At 39.2% G+C, this 20329-nt stretch overlaps 1 protein-coding gene across 6 annotated transcripts in view; it reads right to left on the bottom strand.

Moving 5' to 3' along the window:
• The window catches only part of LOC102076476 (ankyrin repeat domain-containing protein 46), a 59883-nt gene that overhangs the window by 22503 nt on the left and 17051 nt on the right, over positions 1-20329 (bottom strand). The window contains exons 1-3 of one of the 6 annotated variants that reach the window (XR_002059806.2): positions 11089-11363; positions 3415-3484; positions 493-622 (exon numbers count right to left, since the gene is read on the bottom strand). The exons of 2 other annotated variants lie outside the window; for them this stretch is intronic. The gene's annotated coding sequence lies outside the window, so the exon portion shown is untranslated. Of the gene's footprint in view, positions 1-403; positions 623-3414; positions 3485-11088; positions 11379-20329 lie in introns of those variants that run through there. 3 more of the 6 variants (XR_002059805.2, XR_002059807.2, XM_005463127.3) reach the window with 3 other exon arrangements.

Here is a 20329-nt window from a genome sequence, read left to right as displayed (position 1 = left end):
TTCTATCAAAATGCTATAGTGTAAACTTGCCTTGCAGTCAGACTTTTTTCCAACATTATTTTTATCCAATATCAGATTTTTATGCAGTTGTCATCACTAGTGTGATGAGCAACATGACTCTGCAATAAACACTCACACAACCTAAAAACAAGATACAGAGATAAGACTACAGACAGACTAAGGAAGGATACACAGCAGAGTATGAAGAAGAAGAAATAGTAGTACTCCTCTAGTGTGTCACTCTCACATAATCTGTTTTGAAAGATTTTTAATCAGAAATTCCTGAATGATTCAGTTCAGTACTAAGGATGGCATATGCTAGGCTTGTTAGCCTATTAGCCTTACAACAGGCAAAGCAAATCATACTTGTATAGCAATAATACAACGTTACCTAAAGTCCAGGTGTTGCTCTCCAAACTGCAGCGTGTACACAAAGCTGCACATTAACTGGGTATTAAAGCATGCCACACCCAGGCAGAGGAGGGAGATTACCAGCAGCAGCAGCAGGACCCTCCAGAAGCCCAGGTCCTCCACAAACTCCTGCCAGGTGGTCCTGATGCTGGACAGGACGCCCTCAGTGCTCTGCAGGTTCAGGTTCAGTAAGGAGTGGCTCTACATCGCACTGACACACACACACACAGACTGTTAGGAGGCTCAACTTAGTTTAGTGTGTTTTAATTCCTCAGTTGATAATCAAACTGCTCAGAGAAAATCAGCACCACCAGGGAGACGCAGGGCACCGAGCTCAAACACAAACAGAGCCATCAGTAAAAATACTGGTGACTGTTCGCCTGCTGGGGGGACAACAATACCCCATCAGCCATAACTAGACCTGGGAACATTAGTTGGAGCTTTAATGCATTAAAGGTTTTGGTTTATTAAGGCTTTGTCATTTAACAGAGGAATGGATTTGACTGACAGCACATTCACCAGGGAGACCAGGTTTCACTCACACTTTCACTGACCATATGCATCATTTTAACTTCTCTCTCAGGTTCTGACAATTCAGGTTAATCTCTTACTTTTAAACTTTATACAGAATGTGAGAGAAACCCTCATCAGTTCATGAGGCAGGCAGCATCAGATAAAAACTCAAATGGGGTTTTGTGTTTACTTGTACATGAATGAACTGATGCTTCTCAGCAGTTTATGCAAATAAAACCACATTTTAACTGTGTGTGAATGCACAGTATGTGCCAGCACACAACAAAGAGGTAATGCATGAACACACTGAACTCACTCAGCCGCACAGCACTTAGTGAATGTTCAAAATGTCACTAAATCTGACCAATTTTATGTTAATGGGATGTTCAAACTGTGAAGGATTCATATCCATCAATAGTGTGTCTATAGTATATGGAAATAACTTTCCCTTCAGTGTTCACTACACTGCAATGATAGAATCGTGCCAATCAAACTGTGTCTCATGTTTCAACTGCACATGTTTTGGTTAAAAGTGAAACAAAGAAATGTTGAAAGACAAAACTTCTTAAATGTTGCACTGTTTGAAATTCTGCAGTAAAATTGCAGCTTTCTAAGCCTAAAATGATGTTCTTAATTTTCTGAGATGAAAACTCTGAAAATTCCAGTGGCTGATTGGATTTCTCTAATTAAAGACTCCAGACAGACAAACTTATAAGAGCTTTCCAGTCTCTATAGACTAACTGTGTGGGATTTACTACAGAACTGGTGAGCGTGAAACAAAGCATATGGACTATGCATGAGTGTAAAATGAGTGGAGTAACTGGTTAAATATATTTGATGGTGTCAGTCACGTGCAGGCTCACACTCCTTATCTTCGAGGAAGGCTGTAATTTGAACCTTAACATAGTTTAGACTGTTTTGTAACCAGTAACCAAAAAGATGTGGTTACATGGTGACAGAGGAAAGTGTGATGACAACACTTCCATCTGTGTACATTTCACCCTTAGATGAATAGTCAGAGTGCACAGATCATTGAACTTTTGCCGCACTCTTCACTTATCTTCCTCTATTATCAGCACCAGTGCAGTTTTTTTGCTTTTGTATTTTTTACATCCTTTACTGATCTCTGTCATTGTTTCCAACTGAAGCAGGTGTTAAAGTACTTTCAGTATGAGAGCAAACAGAGACGGAAAGAAAGAAGAAAGTAGGAAATCAACATCGAGACCTCGGAGGGGGTTTCAGGTTTTGTTGAGCCAGCTAATGCAAGGAAGGGACACACACTTAAGAACTGAATCTCTTTAACACCTTCATTTCTCTTGTAACACTGTTGTTCTAGGCGATGGTATTGCCTTCACGGCCATATGATAAGGATGTTTGTGCATTACATGTAGGCAGCGCCACTGTGTGGCTGCAGACACCGTCAGATTCAGCTGAGTCAGATTTAACACACTGACAGATCAAAGTGGGCTCGATCTATTGTTATAGACAGAGATTTACTCACTGCCTTTACTGTAAACTACCCCAGCATATTTACATAATCATATCACACTGATTCATGTAAATTCTCTGGCACTGAACAGCTGATTAACATGAAGCTCCATCTACATGTGCAGAACACATTCAGGAGAACCTGAAGAGCAGACTGCAGTTATTTATTTATTTTTACCAATTATTACTAAGCATAAACCCCAAGCGAGCGTCCTTTGACTACACGTGTTATCTTTCAAAGGAAGTCAGAAGAAATTCACAGTGACTCTCTCACTTTAGTGCTGGACTTTATAGTTTGATTAAGGCTGTGCCATATTATACCACCCAGTATAAATTTTATGTGATAAAAAAAAGTGTCACATCACAATAATAATGATATAGTGACACTGTGCCACATATTCCTTATCCTGCACAACACGACACAAGTACAGACACGTGTTGGGACGAGAGCAGCGTGTTGATTTTGTAGCTAAGAAGATGCTGCTACAATAGTGTGAAAGTGGTTTGGTGACAAGAGGTCAGACCACCAACAAAAACACAATACTTTGCACATTTGAGTATTTTGTAAAATACTTTGGAGCCAACAGACTTGTTTTCACTGCCTGAGGCAAACACACACCACTGAAAACAGCCAGACTGTGACGACACGCGAGTAAAGAGAAATAAGCAGGCAGTGAATGTGAACCAAGTGTCAACAAATTCAGTTTCACATTTCAAATGAGGAAGTGTTTCATTCATTTGTTTGACATGTTATTCAAAGTTATTTCCTATACTGCTGTAAAAAAGACGCTTTTTATTCAAATATCCTGACAAACCTTGAAGGCTATAACAGCCTCCCCTAATTTTAATCACTAAGCAATCAATCAATAGTGAAAACAGCTAACCTGCAAGACACACTTCATGATCAATGTTGGATTTTGTATTGCAAATTTCACAGACATAAAGAAAAGGGCAAACATGACTGAGGCTGTTCCTTAAAGAGAAAAAGCAGGGATTTCTTACCAGATGTCAATCTTCAGCCTGCTGGACACCAGAGACACATTTGAGTGGGTATCAGAAGAATCCAGCATACCTGCGTTAACGGACAAAGAGGTAAAAAGTGAAAAGCTTTACTGAAGTCAATCCATCTGGCTAAAAACAGAAACTGCTGAGCAACCATTTACTGTGCTTTAATACTGCTATATATGAGCTACTGCACATGTGTCAAAGTCAAGGCCCTCGGGCCACATCCGGCCCGGCGTACATTTATATCCGGCCCGCGAGGTCATTTTATATAGATGTATTATTATTGTATGGCCCGGCGATTATGGAACGCCAGGACTGCCATAATGAATTACTTAAATACACCATTAAATAATTAATTAAATGTGGCAATAATTAATTAAAATGGGAATTAATTAATTAAATAAATAGTTATGACACATGTAATTAATTAATTATTGACACATTTAATTAATTATTTATGTATTTCACATTTTAATTAATTATTGACACATTTAATTAATTATTTAATGATATATTTATTTATTTCATTTTGGCAGTCCTGGCGCCTGGCTCTCATCATGAATTAATTTTATCTGTCAGACTCACCCATCAAACTCACGGGGCGGGGTTAACGCTGCCCATGCAGCTTCTCTAACATTTGATTGGTTGCCGTGCAATGTAAGTCAAAACAGGTCGATCGTAGATAATCGATTGCTTCTGTAGACTTGAGGCAGCCAGGTGTCCCAGAATGCGTTTCAAATCACAGGCAGCAATGGTGGTGGTGTAGTTTTAAAATAGCCCGTTTTTCTGTCACCAACTACACTTTTAACAGTGTTTTAGCCGCGAATGTCGCGCTGTAATCTTCACATGTCTGGTCAGGTTGTCAACATAGAACATGTTTGCAAAAGTGCTCAGATGTTTTCAGAGATTTCAGTAGCTCTGCTAACAGTCAGCATGCAGAGTGCACCGAGGGGGTTACGTCAACCGGTTTGTTTACATATTCCACTCTCCGTGTTCCACATGTTGCATTCGCAGATTCGCATTTTCACCGAACGATCGACTCTTTCCGCCTGGTCTTGTGTCTCTGTGCTTCTGTAACATAAAGAACGAGCTGACATGTTTCTCAGGACACCAGCGATCAGCTCAGCAGGCCCTCAGTTTACCTGCATGCGTCCTCCTCACCTGTCAGCTGTTTAACACCTGCTGCTAATTCAAGAAACACGCCCACGTTACCTGGTGATAGTCACAGTTTAACTGGGCAGCCGGTGCTTGATATAACGCAATGTCAGCGCATTTTTCTGCACAACATAAGTAAATATAGTATTTTTCCCGAGCGCAGAGCTGCTGGAGCTTGTTTCCTTACAGAGGACTTTGTAGGCGAAGCCACTTTATCGGCAGCTGATGTCCAATTACCTGCACACAGCTTTGAAACCTCACCTGAGTTTTAGCTCTCAGTGGTTAAACGCTGGACTTAATTCACTCAGGTTTTGTCTGTCGGGTCACGTTTACTTCGCTGTTTTATTTACAACTGAGCAAATCGGTTTGGCTCAAATTAAAGTTATGTTTCATAACTGCAGAGTTTTACAGACGTTTAATGGTTCACTGGCACATGTGTTAGACTGAACTATTCGCTTTTCTTTATCTGGTGTGTTTCGGATTTAACAGTGAATTTTGAGATTAAACTGACTTTTAAAATGTTTTTATACAAAGAGGAAAGAGAAGGCGCATTTCCACCGAGAGGAGCAGAGTTTGCAACAGCATGTTCAAGATGAAGACTGCAACCTGGACAGAAATATTATATCATCTGTTTTTAATAGTTATTTAACTGTATTCTAAGCACCAGCTATGTTAGAATTTTTAGAGTTTACTTAACTAAAAATAAATGAGCTTAACATATAATTTGTGTGATTTCTCTCTCTCTCTCTCTCTCTCTCTCTCTTTTTTTTTTTTTTTTTGCTTTTTCGGTCATGTTATGTTTAACTGTAAAAGGTTTGTTACAAACTATGAAACACATCGTGCAGACTTCTGGATGTTAGAAGAAAACTAATACTGCTCATGAATGAGACTAAAGGCAGGAAGGTGTCCTTTAAAACTAAACATGTTAATAGGACCTCCCTATTTATATCGTAGTTTATGATATAGCACGTGTATTTCAGTAATAGCCTACTGATTTCAGCAGCTCACATGGGCGTTATCTGTGATACTCCTTAACTATAATTTATCCAAGTTAACGTCAGTTAACCATTCAGACAGTTCTTTTGCAATGAAAAACATAAACACCCATGCTGCGTAATGTTTACATTATAGCTGCTTATGCAGTAACCATGGTAACCACGGACTCTGAGCGGCTGGATCGACGGAGGTCAGACAACAATTTTACATGTATGATCTTAAAACAGGACACAGCCAATATCCGTGCTGGCCTCATATCAAATGTGACCGCAGACTGAGTCTATGTTTGATGTTTGTTTTATATCTAATCTTCCTCTCAAACATTTAAACAGCAGCGAGTCTGCAGCTGAGGGAATACAAACTCAAATTGTCGGAACAGGTTCGATCGTGGATTCATTTGGTAATTTATTAAATGTATAACTGTTAGTCTAATCTGCTGCTGAGTCTCTTACACTGATGAAAATGCAGATAACACAGATCATGAACACCTGTTCAACCAATCACTTTCATTCCACTTTGATCTGCGACAAACTGACGGTTCATCTCTGTTACAGTGTTGCGTTAGACTGCTATAATTTTGTGTTCTTTATGCTGTAGATTTTCACGTCTCTGGAATAGTTGGCAGTATTAAGGATGCTTTTCTGTAAAATCATATTGATATGACCCGTGACATATTCGTAGATGACAGTTAGATAGTCAGCTGGGAAACTCTGTGTTAACTCAGAGATCTGAAGATATCGTGGAGAGATGCTGACCTCGCTCCGTGGTGTACAGGTCACCCTCATGATTAATATTCACAATAAAAATATTAGCCGAACATCATGAAGTCTGTATGTGTTTCATAGTGTAGAACAACCTTTGTACAGTTAAAGCCAGCAGTTACTACATGACGGAAACACCAACGTTTTCTCTTTTATGCGTTTATACGCAGGTCACGCTGATTACTGAACAGAAACCCAAAGATCAGCTGTTAATCGAATTTATTTGCTCTCTCTCCTCCTTAAACATGTTTTTAATGTTAGTTATAATTCAGAATTGGCGACTGAAACACGTATGACACATACGAACATCAGGAAATAACACCCCGATAAATATAACCTCAGTAAAATAAGTCAGTGTCAGCGGGGGTTATTACAGCTGTGTACCGGGGCCTGCGCTTTGTCGGCGGTAACAACAGCTCGATTGCTGGCGAGGCGAGCGGGTCTATCCCACGCTTTGCCGTGAGACTGGGCAGACATCTCCGAAATCATCGAAGCACTTTTGCAAAGAGGCTGTATCTTGACAAACCGATCAGACATATGAAGATTAAACCACTACATTCTCGGCTAAAAAAATATTAAAACGGTATTTGGTGACACACAAACAGGGTTTTTCAAAGTTCAGTTCTGCCGGTTGTTGTGGGCTAAAAACAATGGCCACCAGGCCAAAGCAATGGTTTTGAGTCGATCAGCGTTAACCCCGCCCCCTGAGTTTGATGGGTGAGGCTGACAGATAAAATTAATTCATGATGAGAGCCAGGCGCCAGGACTGCCAAAATGAAATAAATAAATATATCATGAAATAATTAATTAAATGTGTCAATAATTAATTAAAATGTGAAATACATAAATAATTAATTAAATGTGTCAATAATTAATTAATTAAATGTGTCAATAATTAATTAAAATGTGAAATACATAAATAATTAATTAAATGTGTCAATAATTAATTAATTACATGTGTCATGACTATGTATTTAATTAATTAATTCCCATTTTAATTAATTATTGCCACATTTAATTAATTATTTAATGGCGTATTTAAGTAATTCATTATGGCAGTCCTGGCGTTCCATAGGCGATATGAGGCGCTAATAATATACTAACTACAGATCCCATAATGCAGCGCTGCAGCCTCCTCGCTGAACGCTAGGCTATCTGGGAACATTCCCGGTGTTCAATCAAGTCAAACTTCTGTTATTGCGAAGCTAGCCGCTCACAATGGTGGAGAGAAAAGTTGATTCTGAAAGCAGAGCCTTTCAGCGCCAGTGGGTGACTGAATGTATGTTTACAGACATTGCCGGTAAACCCGTGTGTCTTATTAGTGGAGCTAATGTGGCTGTAATTAAGGAATTTAATTTAAGACGGCACTACGAGACAAAACGTCAGGATAAGCTGAAAAACCTAAATGCAGAGCAGAAACTGCAGAAAGTAGAAGAGCTAAAGAAGAATCTGACATTTCAGCAGACTTTTTTAACCAGAGCAAAATCACAAAGTGAAGCTGTTGTGAAAGCAAGTTTTATTGTAGCAGAGGAGCCAAATCAGCCCGGTACCACTCTGAAGAGCTGCATGATGAAGCTGCGCGACGTCTTGTGTCCAGACAAAACGCAGATTTTGGCAAATGTGAGCCTGAGGAGAGATACGATTGCTGATCGGGTTTGTGAGATGGCCACTGATTTAAGAACACAGTTGTATGAAAGAAGCAAAAACTTTATTGCATACTCTCTTGCTGTGGATGAAGGTACAGACATGGTGGACATTGCACAGCTGGCCATCTTCATCCGTGGAGAGGAAATATTGAACATTAAATCAATGCACGGGACAACGACAGGAAAAGACATTTTTTTAAACGTATGTCAAAGTGTAACCGACATGAAACTGCCCTGGGACAAACTTGTTGGACTTACAACAGACGGAGCGCCGGTGTTGTGCGGTGAAAAAAGCGGACTAGTCAGCAGGATGCGAGTAAAGATGCAGGAGGAGAACTGTACCGGTGAGTTAACAGCATATCACTGCATCACACACCAGGAAACGCTGTGTGGTAAAGTCCTAAAAATGGAGCATGTAATGATCACCGTAACGCAAACCCTAAATTTTATCTGAGCTAAAAGTTTAAATCACCGTAAATTTCAGTCTTTTATGTTGGAAATAGATTCAGAGTTTGCCGACATTCCTTATCATACAGAGGTCGGTTGGCTGAGTTGGGATAAAAATTCTCAATAGAGTTTTTGACCTCAGCAAGGAAATCTGTCAGTTCATGGACATGTATGATGCGGTGAAGGCATTTCAAGTGAAGCTGTCACAAATGCACCAGTGCAGCCTGCCTCACTTTCCCTGTTGCCAAGTAATGTTGCACCAAGTCAGCGGACTTTGCTGAACTGCACCTGTGCAGATTCAGATGGAGCTGCAGTGTAATGATACACTCAAGGGAAAGTACCACACTGAATGGCCCGCACAGTTTATTAGTTCCATTCGTGAAGCAATGCCCCAGCTCCGTCTACATGCGGCTCCAACCTTGTATATGCTTTCATTAATTTTTTCTGGGGTTTTTGGCAGCATGTTCATATTTCTAACTTGCATAATTGTGACAGGATATATTTTTATGAAGAGCAAAATATTTAAAGTTAAAAGTTTTGGGGGGGGGTTTAAGTTTATTTAATCTGGAATAATATTCCTCTCTGTTTTTATTCATATTTATGTTTAACAAACATTGTTTTAGTGTGTTCAATAAATGTTTATCTTGTTTGGCCCGCGACCTAAAGTGTGCCTTGAGTTTTGGCCCCCTGTGCGATTGAGTTTGACACCCCTGAGCTACTGTGTAGAGGTCTGGGGAAACACATACAAAAGTAACACACAAACAATAACTATAACACAGAAAAGGGCCATTAGATTAATAAATAATGTGGGGTACAGGGACTATACAAATGCACTCTTTGTCAAAATGCAAGCTATTAAATTCCAAGACTTTGTGAAGCTTAAAACAGCGCAAATAATGTATAAAGTAAGAAATAAATTGCTTCCAAATCTGTAAATTGTTCATAGAAAGAGAAGGTGGGTATAACTTAAGAGGGAAATGGAATTTAAAAATACAAAGTGCTAGAACAGCTTTAAAAAGTATGTCTATCTCAATTGCAGGAGTTACGTTATGGAACAGTCTAACAGAAGAAATAAAAGAAAGTAAAAACATAAACCAGTTTGAAATAAAATATAAAAAACTAATTTTAAATAATTATAAGAATGAAGAAAACAGGGTTAACCCAGGACGGTAATGTTGCTGGTAATGGTGTTGTAGTTCTTTTTTGTTTTTTTTCCATAACTTGTGAATCTGCAAATTTACTCATTCTGTCTTTTTCATATGAAAGAAACTATACTGTGGTGGGGCTTGTTTAATTCTTGTTTTTGATGTATGTATGTTTGTTTTGTTTTGCTTTACTTTTGTTTCATATGTTGTTTGTTTAATTTAAGACTAAAAGAAAATTAAATGAATGAGAGGTAAAACGTGAGGGGGTAGGGACAAATAAGTAAATACTTCAGCCTACTCTTTTAAAAACAAATAATGGAATGATATTTTGTAATGATTGTGAAGGCACGTTTGAAATAAAATGAACTGAACTGAACCTCAGTATTACTGATAACCTGTTTAGCACACTTCACAGTTCAGTGTTTCGAGGATTTGCAGAAGTAGGAAGATGTGAATGCTTTATTAGCTTATACAGAAACTGCACCAAAGGACTTAGAGTGGCACCATGAAGAGCAGGAAGCATTTTTATTTTCCACAGTTTCAGCAGAGACACTAAACTCAACATTCAGTGTGTAGAAACAGACCAATGAGACCTACAGTGGAGTAAACTGTGTACTTGCTTGAGTATAATAAGAACCATCAAAGTAAGTTTCTGTGTAACCAGGCAGGTTTCAGTCCCTCACACAGACATAACTTTGACCTGCCAACAAATTTGCACTGAAATGATCGGCATCAGTTTTACAGTCGGGATCACCTCAAACAAAGAAATCCAAGGTTTCTGAATTTGGGTCCTTCCTGGAAATGCTGAGTTCATTAAGAGATAATGGTGGTGTTGCAGCTACTTCAGAGCTTTGTGTTCCACTTGGTAATAAAGACACGGCACTACTGAATATATTTAAGATAACAGTGATAAGATTAACAGTGTTGTCAACAGTGAGAAAGTGAGAGCATGAACCACAATCATCTGTGGTAAATAATGACAGACTCAGAACTGATCAGTCAAATAAATATTACTGTAAATAAAAGAGAACTCTGAGGCTGAAATAAGAGGAGTGCTGAGTATCATTGCCCCGACACACTCACTGTGGCTCAAGTAATAAAAGTGTGGAATCAAAGGTGACATGAGAAGGACCAACAAACAAGAAACACAAGAAGACAACCAGACTGTGACGGCGCGTGAGCAAAGAGAAACAAGCGGGCAGTGAATGTGAACCAAGTGCCAGAAGAAGAAGCATGTTGTTAATTCAAACAAATTAACGACATGCTTTATTCAGTATTTTATTTATTCAATATTTTTTTCCTATATTGTTGTGAATAATATCACAAATTTATTGAAATATCCTGATAAAACTTTAAGGCTATAACACCCTAAATCTAAATCACTGAGCAATCAATCAGTAGCCAAAAAGACGAAGCCTGCTTGACAACCTTTATGATTGATGTTGGATTTTGTATTACAAATTTCACTGACAGAAAGAAAAGGGCAGTTCATCAAAAGACAGAAAGCACAAGATTTCTTACCAGATGTCGACCGTCAGCCTGCTGGACACCAGGGACACTCTTAAGTCAGTATCAGAAGAATCCAGCGTACCTGCATTAATGAACAAAGAGGTCAAACGTGAAAAGCTTTCCTAAATACTGCAACTAAAGTCCTCTGTCTAAAACAGAAACTGCTGAGTAATCTCAGTATTGGTCATAACTGTGAAGTGTGCCGAGCAACTTAAGTGTTTGCAGGATTTGCATAAGTGGGAATATGTGATACACAGAACTTCCCTCTTACATAATCTGATTTTCTCTGAGTTTAGAAATGAAACATTTAATCTTTCAGTCAGTAATGGGCTTTTTTTTTTTTTTTGGGGCAGACAGTTTTGCCATCACATTAGCAGATGATCCTTTCACTCTTGTCAGTGTAGTTGTATTGCAAAGCCTTGCACTTTGCTACGACACTCACCACCTCAGTCTCTGGGTTACTACCCAGTCTGAGCTGTTCCTCTGATATGCTCATTTCTAATCCTGAGGACAATAAAGTCAATTTCTCTGCACATTAATCTGTGATCTGTGAAATAACTGGCAGCTGCACCCAAGTAATCCTAAAAAGCCACCAGCTTCTCTGTTATAGCTGAGATACGCCCTCTAGTGGCCGTGTGTGTGCTACCACAGCATGTTTATTCAGTGACCAATCCGAGAGGATTACAATATAGTTGTGTGGGATAAGGTTCAATGAATTAGAAACTGTAAAATGTTTAGTGCGCTCTGTAACAAGAAAGAGCAGAAATCATTAGATCTGTGAATGACTGCTGGCATTACAGCAGCTTTACAGTCAGGATCACCCCAGTTAGGTCTCTGAATCTGGGACTTTGCTGGTAAGGGTTACTGGTTCATTCAGTGATAATATGAGTGCTTGAATGTAACTGAAACTGGTCTCTGCCACTCTCTACACTCACTAACACTGCATTCACAACAAAACTGTCAGACAACTGACAGGCTGGCCGTCTGTCAGCTGAAGCTCAATGGACTCATTCAGTGGCTTAATGACACTAAACTAACGCTAATCTACTATTGAATGACTTTAACCACTCAAAGCTACTTCAGTTACATTGTGCGAGTAATTTCCTGTTTAAACACCATCAATACTGATAAAAGACGACTCACACACACACACACTGCATTCAAGTCATTCCGCTTCAGGGACCCGTGAAGCCTCAAACCTCAAGCAGTCACTCGAGACTTCTATGCTGGGGCAAGAATTAATGTGATGTTATCTCTGAGTACTAAAATGTTTGTTTCACATTGAGTTTCACAAGTAAACTTATCGAGACAACAGCGCGAACCATAGATGTGTCCTGAACTTCAGGTTTTGCAGTCAGAATGTTTACCAAAGGAAGCCAGAAATAGCAAAAGAAAAAGTCTTAATGTGACACAATGTGACAGCTTTTTGATGTAACGCTTGAATCCACTCACACATGGAGGAATCAACCTGAAAAATTACTACTGAATAACATTTCATTTTAATTGCGTAAAGCACAAGTTCAATGTAAAATAAAGTCAGTTTTACTTGTATTCAGCAGATAAACTCTCCTGCTGCCAATTCAGCACTTTATTTCATAAAGCATTTTTTCATAACTAAAGCTTAATAACAACAACAAAAGGAAAATAGGGGCATTTATGACTATTACTAAATCTGCAGGACCATTAAACTGCTGTATACTGTAAGACATCTCTAACATTTGTGTTTGTCTCTATCTTCTGTGTGCTCTCAGTCACTGCTGTGCTATTTTTAACTGATCTTAATGATGATCATCTATCAGCTGTTTAATAGTTTTTCAGTCTCTCTTTACATCTGGATGAAAGCCATATCAGCACATTTAAAACCATTTTTCTTTGGACGTTTTACTCGATGGTGTCAAACTAAGTGTTAAAAAGTCCTCCGGCCAGGGCATGCGTTACCTGCATGGGAGGAGCATGATCCCCTCAGGGGCCAACAGCCAATCAGAGTGCTCACCCGTTCTCTCCTTGCTGTGTAGTCGGAGTGTAACGCTGAGTTGAATCGGACTAAGGCGGGCAAGTGTGCGTTCATAGAACCAGTAAGTCACGTTGGGAATGTATTTATGTCTGTTACTGTTAATGTACCAATGTAGACATCTGTTACTATTGCCTTGAGTTAGTAGCTATGCTGTAGGAATAAGTAGTAGCCTGGCTCCACAGGATATTCCTCATTTCTAAGTTGTTTCAGTTATTGTGGAGAGTTAATGTTCCCAAAGATTTTACCTGATGGAGTTACTAGGTTAGCATACGAACCCGTTCTTGTTTATAAAGCCTGCATACACATGGCGGCCTTTGACTGAGTAATTGTGTCCACTAGAGGGTGGTGTTGACTCACAAATGAAGGAATTGGCCTAAACTGATTATGATTCTGTGTTCATGCCATCCTGTTATGTTATTACTCTAAGCTCTGCTTCTGGTATCTGGATCTGTCCCTTTGTAATCTGGTATGGTGTTCTCTGTAATACTCAAGTATGAGAAATGATAGACAAGCAAGAGAGATGTTTATGTTATTTCTTATTTGGATTAATTACAGAACCACGTCCTTACTCGCCAGCGAGAGTGTGCGTTCGATGTGGGCTCGTTGTAAATAAAGTTCTTCCAGTCTGACATCATTCCCGTCTCTGACCGGACGTTATTACCAGGGAACAGTACAGGATCACGTTTCAGAGATAGTGGTCCAGAGCGTCCGCTATAACAACATCAGTATAATTTGGATGAGAGGGCAGAGTGACTTTGACCGAGGCCTCATGACTTCATAGGTGTCGCACGAAAACGAGAAGAGCAGCGTGAAATTCCGGGTGTGGTTGTGTGTCATATATGGACAGAGCACCGAAAGGAGCGCGTATAAAGACGTGGACCTGCCAGTCCTGGTGTGAATGTGTGCCACACACACATTCACACCAGTGTGTGAATGGGTGGATGACTGAATGTAGTGTAAAGCGCTTTGGGGTCCTCAAGTAAAGCGCTATACAAATGCAGGCAATTTACCATTTACCATTCCCCTTTCTCTGCAGCCGACGAAGAAAACGGGACAATCGACGAGGACCCTGAGTAGCTGTCAGCAGAGGAGGAACTTTGGTCTGCCAGCCTGGACAAGTTTACTTTCCAGTCAGTCCTGTGGAGGACATTTGGATTCTCGGCCTTGTGGGCTGGATGCTGGTGGAAGCACCCACCGCAGCTGCGTGGACCTTCCTGCTCCTGCGCTCATTAGTTAAATATATTTCTGGTAGCTGCATATTTTCAGCGTCTTAAAAACATATCTCTGAATGTGTTTGAGGATGCAGGAAAGGGAATTGATATTAATATGTATTTTATTCTGTTCATTTAATCTTCAAGTTTGCAGTCTAAGGAGCTTGGAAAGAAAAGCGTCTGGGGGGAAACTCCCACTGGGTTTAAATCTGGGACTCTCCACCATTTGACCTTAGAACTGAAGAAGCTTCTCGGATTAGAGGTGAAACGTCTTCAAGCAACTTAAAGAAGTCCAGACGCTTTTCTTTCCAAGCTCCTTAGACTACGATGACCTGGATGACAGAGAACCTTCAGACTTCAAGTTTGCATTTCTGGAACATTCCATTAATAATCCTTTTGTTTATTATACATTTTATTCAACTGCATGCGTATTTATACAGACTATACTACATTAAATAAACTATTCAATGAATGTCTGAGTAAGGAATTATTACTATAATCATTCATAATAAGTATTCTTCAGTGTACATGCAGTCCTTCTGTTAACACCAATATTTAGTCCCGTAGTGCTCCATCATGGAGCCTCCTTCCAAATAATTAAACACGAAAAACAAAATCACATCAACATTTAAACGTTTTTCAATCACAAAAATAATTTGAATTATTATTTTTTTTCTGGGACACATTTGTGTTAATATTATTCTCCAAAGTCTCAAAGATCATAGTGAGCATTAACCTCCTAAGACCTGAACTCTTCCACAGCATGCATTTTTAATTTCTCTTTGATATTTGGGCTGATCAGCACCTGATGAATGTAAAAACAAAGAATTACCAGATTTATTTTTTTTTAACCTAATTTTTGTTTCTGAGAAAATGAGATCCACATAAGAGGACATTTGTTTTAAATTTCAATAGAACAGTGGCAGTATAATGTCCTCGTGAGTGGATATCAGGACCTTGTAGAGCAAAATGTAGTATTCTGGTCTAGACAACCCAAAATGTGATGTCCACATATCTGGGCGCCAGGTCCTCAATGTCACTGAATAAATCTTTTAGGTACAAGTTGTTATGTTTGTGTTGAGGATGATTTTAGGTTACATTAGAAGATGAATATAAAATTAATTTCAGACTTAAACATTTTCCACGGTGCAGAATCACTGCAGCTTCTTGTTTAGGCCTGCGTGTGGCCCACGGGAGAAAGCTCGGCCTCCTGTCCCCAACAACCCAGAACAGACTTCAATGAATGAATCTGATACTTTAATAAAATACTGCCAACAGCTTCTTCAAACTTTTCACGTTTCCTCATTTCTGCTGCCCCATCTCCCCTCTGTTATAACAAGTTTACAACAATCAGCCATGAACAGAACTGATAATGAAAATGAGAATAATGCAGGTGCCAAAACATTCAACTGTCCATATTGCTGATAAATAATATTAACAATACTAATAACAATGATAACACATTTTAGGCTGTTTGGTTCAATGATCTACACTCATTTTGGCTCTTAAAATGAATGTGGTGTCTTTAATATTTTTATATATTTTTCTATGAACTAAAGATGACGTCACCCACAGTTTCCTTTGTCCTGTGTTTGTTTTTGCTGTGAAGATCATTCATGAAAAAATGTCTCAGCACAGGCAGGATTTTCAGCTTCCAGCTTTTATTATAAGGAGAACAATCATATTTTCAGCACAGCTGCCTGATTCACAGTCATGACAAAGAGAAAAGCAGAAACAAAGAAGACGTAGCAGCCAGTGCAGAGGGAGAAGACAGCAATGACATCTATCAGCAGGAGCAGCTGCAAGAAGCTGAAGTCCTCCATGAATCCATGTCCTCCAACTCCAGGAGTTGGGAGAGAAACCGTCGGGAGGATCCACAGATAAGGTCTGATGCTCTGCAGTTAACAGCCTGATGTTCAGCACCAGCCTGATTCTGCAGCATAAACACAAACACACCGTCAGAGACACAAAGAACCACCTTCAGGAACAAGAACAACACTCAGTCCTCGTCTCTTTTTGTTTCTTTCACAATCCCTGTCTTTCTATACATGGATGGCAGGGCTCGCAAAATTTCAAAATCCCTGGTAGCCCTTCGGGCAGGCACTCTTCAGTTTTTGGCAGCCCAAAATAAATTTAAGTAGCCGGAAAAAAAAAAAAGAGGACAATTTGATTGATGTTTTGTTTCCTTTACAATATTATACTTTAATGTATAATATTGTAAAGGAAACAAAAATTAATCAGAAAATTAAAATACAGATCACAACAACTGTATAAAAATTACAGTCATCAACTCAAATACTTGGTTCTAATTGAACAGAAATTTCTATGAACTTGTAAGAACTGTGTAGAACATGAATCAGTCTGTGTCAGATCCTGAATCTGAAATTTCCACTGAAATCAAGGGTAAGAGGCAAGTGGAACCAAGATCGAGGCCATTTGCTTTTTGAAGTTTGCAAAGACTGCTAAATGTTGCCAATGGTAGTTCACTCTTTGCAACATAGTACGCTGTTCTAAACAGACTTTTCAGGTTTATTTTTAGTAAGTTTTTTGCAATTGGTATTTGTTCTGGGAAAAATACTGCAGACTGAGCAATAATGCATTTCTTGCATTTCTCATGAGTTCTGATGGGGTCTTTCTTAAAATTACTGGTCCCAGTAACAAAGGCGTTTGTCGACTCAGAAATTGAGGGAAACTTACAACACACCCGGCAGAACATGATGTTATTTAGGTCGTCATATTCCAGCCACAGAAATTCTTTTGTCCATGAAACCAAAAAAGCTGCGCTTTCTTTTTCCCTCATTGTTTGATTTGTCATAACTTTTCCGTTTTGTGGTAGGCTTTTCTTTGGCTGCCCCTTCTTCACCCTGACCTTTATTATTTGGCTCTGCAGAACTAAAATACCTGCGTAAATCCTGCTGCTTTTACACATGTACTTACATAACGGTCAGCGATTCTCTGCGCAATCAACCTCTCACATGTTTAAGCTTGCTGTGGGAGATTCCACTTGTCACGTTTGAATAGTAAGCTAACGATTGATAAGACGATGCCAGAGGAATTGGTGCGCAATTAATCTGTCATTCATCAATCAGTGCTGCCGCTCATTACACACAGTTCGCACAATCGCAAAGTGAAAGGAAAAGCAAAGAACATTCAAACGCGATTTCAATATGTCACATATTGACAGAGGCTCATCGATGCCAACGACATAATTACCCAGCTACATTTGGGAAAGAATGCAAAAGCATTGACATACATTTTTCCTTCCTATGATAGCCCGACGGGCAGGGCTGAGATGGATTTTTGTAGAGCTGGGCGATACAAGATTTTTTCATATCACGATATGTTTTTTTCATTTCAGGCGATAACGATATATATCTTGATATAAGCCAAATAACTATATTTGTAAGATTTAAATGTGCCGTTGCTCACAAGGAAAATGTGAAATAATCAGCAGCTTGTTTTGATTTAAATATTTATTTCCCATAATAAGTTCAACAGGGTAGATGTACTTAAGGAACATGAGACTTTTTCAGATAAATAAAGGCAAATATTGCAAACTACACAAAAGGCAGCCGCTAAAGCATTTAAGTTTCAAAATAGAACAAACAAAACAGACCACTAAATTGTCAATTCCACTTAGAAACAAAATATTAATTCTAAAAATAAATCTTAGGTCGTTTTACAGAAGAACAGACAAAATTGACTAACTTTTGTCAATATCAAATAAACTGAGAACTAAAAGGAAATTCTCAATCTCTCCTTGTTGTATAGCTTAGCTTTTCAAACAGTCTTAACGGTTACTTTAGTCTGACAAAAGCCGAATGACGAATGAGTACTTTCAGTCAGAGATTGAGCATGCACCGCTTTATTGTATTTCCAGACTTGCTTTCGGCACAATTTACAGTGCGCGCTACTCTGTTTTTTGTCAAACTTGAAATAGCCGAAATACCTTCACACTACGGAACTTCTGTGGCCCTTCCGTTCGACAATTCAATTCAATTCAATTCAATTTTATTTATATAGCGCCAAATCACAACAAAAGTCGCCTCAAGGCGCTTTATATTGTACAGTAGATAGCACAATAATAAATAAATACAGAGAAAAACCCAACAATCATATGACCCCCTATGAGCAAGCACTTTGGCGACAGTGGGAAGGAAAAACTCCCTTTTAACAGGAAGAAACCTCCGGCAGAACCAGGCTCAGGGAGGGGCGGCCATCTGCTGCGACCGGTTGGGGTGAAAGAAGGAAAACAGGATAAAGACATGCTGTGGAAGAGAGACAGATTAATAACAAGATATGATTCGATGCAGAGAGGTCTATTAACACACAGTGAGTGAGAAAGGTGACTGGAAAGGAAAAACTCAATGCATCATGGGAATCCCCGGCAGCCTATGTCTATTGCAGCATAACTAAGGGAGGATTCAGGGTCACCTGGTCCAGCCCTAACTATATGCTTTAGCAAAAAGGAAAGTTTTAAGCCTAATCTTGAAAGTAGAGATAGTGTCTGTCTCCCGAATCCAAACTGGAAGCTGGTTCCACAGAAGAGGGGCCTGAAAACTGAAGGCTCTGCCTCCCATTCTACTTTTAAATTTTCTAGGGACAGCAAGTAAGCCTGCAGAACGAGAGCGAAGTGGTCTAATAGGGTGATATGGTACTACAAGGTCATTAAGATAAGATGGGGCCTGATTATTTAAGACCTTGTATGTGAGGAGCAGGATTTTGAATTCAATTCTGGATTTAACAGGAAGCCAATGAAGGGAAGCCAAAACAGGAGAAATATGCTCTCTCTTTCTAGTCCCTGTCAGTACTCTTGCTGCAGCATTTTGGATCAGCTGAAGGCTTTTCAGCGAGTTTTTAGGACATCCTGATAATAATGAATTACAGTAGTCCAGCCTGGAAGTAATAAATGCATGAACTAGTTTTTCAGCGTCACTCTGAGACAGGATATTTCTAATTTTAGAGATGTTGCACAAATGGAAGAAAGCAGTCTTACATATTTGTTTAATATGTGCACTGAAGGACATGTCCTGGTCAAAAATGACTCCAAGGTTCCTCACAGCATTACTGGAGGCCAAGGTAATGCCATCCAGAGTAAGAATCTGGTTAGATACCATATTTCTAAGATTTTCAGGGCCGAGTACAATAACCTCAGTTTTATCTGAATTAAGAAGCAGAAAGTTAGCGGCCATCCAGGTCTTTATGTCTTTAAGACATTCCTGCAGTTTAACTAATCGGTGTGTGTTACCTGGCTTCATGGATAGATAGAGCTGCGTGTCATCAGCATAGCAGTGAAAATTTATGCTATGTCTTCTAATGATGCTGCCTATGGGAAGCATGTATAATGTAAATAGAATTGGTCCTAGCACTGAACCCTGTGGAACACCATAACTGACCTTAGTGTCTGAAGAGGACTCTCCATTTACATGTACAAATTGGAGTCTGTTAGATAGATATGATACAAACCACTGCAGTGCAGTACCTGTAATACCTACAGCATGTTCTAATCGCTCTAATAGGATATTATGGTCAACAGTATCGAATGCAGCACTGAGGTCTAGCAGGACAAGCACAGAGATGAGTCCACTGTCAGAGGCCATAAGAAGATCATTTGTAACCTTCACTAAAGCTGTTTCTGTGCTGTGATGAGCTCTGAAACCTGACTGAAACGCTTCAAATAAGCCATTCCTCTGCAGATGATCTGTTAGCTGTTTGACAACTACTCTTTCAAGGATTTTTGATATGAAAGGAAGGTTGGAGATTGGCCTATAATTAGCTAAGACTGTTGGGTCTAGAGATGGCTTTTTGAGTAAAGGTTTAACTACAGCCAGCTTGAAGGCCTGTGGTACATAGCCGATTATTAGAGATAGGTTGATCATATTTAAGATCGAAGAATTAATTAATGGCAGGACTTCTTTGAGCAGTTTTGTAGGAATGGGGTCTAAAAGACACATTGATGGTTTGGAGGAATTAATTATTGAAGTTAACTCAGAAAGATCAATTGGAGAAAAAGAGTCTAACTTAACAT

This window comes from Oreochromis niloticus, linkage group LG3 (genome assembly GCF_001858045.2).
Source record: "Oreochromis niloticus isolate F11D_XX linkage group LG3, O_niloticus_UMD_NMBU, whole genome shotgun sequence".
In the NCBI taxonomy this organism is placed as follows: domain Eukaryota; kingdom Metazoa; phylum Chordata; class Actinopteri; order Cichliformes; family Cichlidae; genus Oreochromis; species Oreochromis niloticus.
The sequence above is the reverse complement of the archived record's forward strand: the minus strand, read 5'-3'. Positions and strand labels throughout refer to the sequence as shown.